Source organism: Vipera berus (assembly GCF_964194415.1).
Source record: "Vipera berus genome assembly, chromosome: 1".
Taxonomy (NCBI): Eukaryota; Metazoa; Chordata; class Lepidosauria; order Squamata; family Viperidae; genus Vipera; species Vipera berus.
The window spans coordinates 199,759,620-199,762,617 of NC_138202.1; positions in this window are offsets into that span (position 1 = coordinate 199,759,620).

A 2,998-nucleotide genomic window follows, 5' to 3' on the forward strand; every position below is an offset into this window, starting at 1 on the left:
ATGAAAGGAACTCGAGAGAGGGATTTTGAGCAGAGTCCTATGGTTGCAAACCTTCACCCTGCTGCTTTTTCTGCTTTGGGCTGCTTTTCACTGCAAAAACAAATGGTCCATGAGGAAAAGGAACACATAACTACTTGAAAGGTACTCCTTCGCCCGCTTACTGTATGAAGACATTCAGGGAAAGCAGCTTCTTTGTCTCCTGCCACATCAACAGAGCACATTTTAATTGCCAAGCGTATTTGTGCAACAATGCACACTGTCTGTCAGCACAGATCAATACCATCCACCCACCCACGCTCAGTTAGAAGTCAGCCACATCGGTTGTGAATCTTGCTTAATGAATCATGGCAACGCAGAAAGCCCGAGCTCTTCTCTTACTTTCTGCTCAGAGCAAGACACAGGCTAGCTAGGTAGTGGGGAACTGATTCCAGAAAGCATGCACAATTTGGGAAAATAGATTATTTGTAAACAGACAGGTTGTTGAATTTGCCCCAAAGTACAACTCCCTTTCTGGACCTTGCACACAGCAAAGTAGCTCTGAGATAGGAATTTCAAGTTACAAGGTTCACAAATGCACTAAACCCTGAACAAAAGCTACATTCACACAACACAGTATTATTTTAAATTGCACGGTGACTCTTCATGGAGACATGTCTTCTGCTCTAAACTGCCATCCTTTGCATTTGGAATTGCAGTGATATCCCCACTTTGATCAGAAGTCTTCTTGCCCTTGAGGTTCTCACCCTCTGAAACCCCATTTTATGATTAGACAGGAGGAAAAGCTATGTTTCCCAAAAATAAGACCTATCCTGAAAATAAGACATAGCTTGAAATCTACATGTATGCCTAATATAAGCCCTACCCCCAAAATAAGCCCTAGTTTTGGGGCAAGATGCATGCATAAAAATCAAGCTAGGGCGGGGGTGTTGGGGTGGAGCTGCCTCATGGGCCCCACAAGCATTTACCTTAGGACTGCTGCAGGCAGGCCTCCCATGCCCTGATACATGTTGTACTGCTGCGTGATTTCTGCGGCTACTTGCGGCCGCATGTCACGTGGTGCATTTCGCTGCTGCCACCGCTCACAGCACCCGTGCAACAAGTCACAGGCATCCTGCAGCGTCCTGCCATGAGTGGTGTGACGAGCCGTGTGCCCTCGTGCCGTGAGCAGCAGCACAGGTGCGACTGTCATGATGAGCCACGCGGCCTCCTGCCATGAGTGGCAGAAGTGGTGTGATGCAGCTGCAGAGGCCGCAGAAGAACTCGGGCAGTGGCATAGCCTGTGCTGGGGCATGGGAGGCCTGGCTGCGGGGATCCTAAGATAAGCAGGTAAGACATCCCCTCCAAAATAAAACCTGGTGCCTCTTTTGGAGGCAAAACAAATATAAGACTGGGTCTTATTCTGGGGAAAACATGGTACTACGGCTGATATTGGAAGAGTTGTCAGATTCCATACAGCAATGTTTATGAGGCATCATCCTTCCTTTATTCTCTCTCCAACTCCCCACCTCCTCCCCCCCGCTGATGTGACCATTTGCTTAAGTGTAATGCCTGTGGTGTTTATAGGGATAAAACATCCCTTGGGAAGTTGGAGCAAATCTATAGGTATCCTGTTATATAAACAGGACTGGATTAGAAATCCCAACAGCAATGATCACCTTAAATGCAAGCGGAAGAAGATAACATATTTTAAGAGAAATGGAGCTGGGGAAAAATTCTGGATTGTTTTCTGATTGTGAAGAACACTAAGGAAAAGTTTCAATATAAGAGAACTTCCGTTTAAGCTTCTTTGTCCATCAACAATGTAGTCACTCACGAACTATAAAACTGAGTCACCAGCCCTGGGCTCTTGCAAGTCTTTGTTTATCCTGGAGAGGAATCTCTCTTGAGTCAACATTTTCTCTCTCTCAGTCGAATAAGAGGATTTCTGCAGAACATATATTGTACTTTTCCACAAAACCTTCAGCATACTTGCTAGTCCATTGTGACTCCCAGGAATCGTTCATGGCAATTCTCTCAGTACTGCTTAAATGCTATTTCCCCACTGCATGCTTTTTCCCTAGTGATTGCTATATATCCCTCATTGCTATTTCCCACTGATTGTTCCTTCCCCTACTGAGTCCTTTGTGACTGTTTTCCATATTTTCATGGCTATTCCCTCAATGTGGTTTGTAGTTTTAAATGATATTTTACCACTGATTGAAATTTTCCCAATGATAGCTTCTGTTTTGTTTACATTTTCCTTTTAAATTTTGTGGATATCCTCAAATACAGACTTGTTTTCCTGAGTACTATCCTCTGACAAGTGAAACACAAGGCTACTTTACCTCATCTCCAGTCCTTAGCATTTTTAGAGCTTGTTGCTTAAAAAAGCTCTTAATTGTGTGTATGTGAATGTTGCATGGCTTAATTGATTTTTAAACTATTAGTTTGTTATAATTAACTCATTGTTGTTTACCCTGAGTTAAGACCATGTACCAAGAAAGTAAATAACATCATTTCACATTTTTTTCATAACTGTAAATCATCTTTTGATTAGTAGTCAAACAAACTAAATCAGAAACTTTATTTGAGATATGCTCCAATTGAAATGCTGGAATGTAGCTATGTAAATCGCACATATTTTTTTTAAACAAAAGAGTTTCTTAAGCCTATCATTAAATGTAATTCTCAATACAGTCAGCAATATAAATGTTGACAACAAAGTAAAATCCTGGAAGGCAAATCAATAACTGAGAAAAAGCTACAGAGAACCTTTGTCTATTTGTTCTCACCCTACTTATTTGGTTTATGAAAGAAAACAGAGTCAATTGAAACCTTTGGGTTAATGTTAAGCAACAAAGAGAAAAGCCTCCAGGTTTAAAGTGATTGTGGGGATAGTTAATCATTTGGAGATGCTCTAAATTTAAAGAAGCTCTAAAGAAGCTTGAAATTTGGGGTTGTATCTTAGAGGGAGGCTTGGCAAGTTTTGAACCACCTGTGACGTTGATGAGTTCTCATC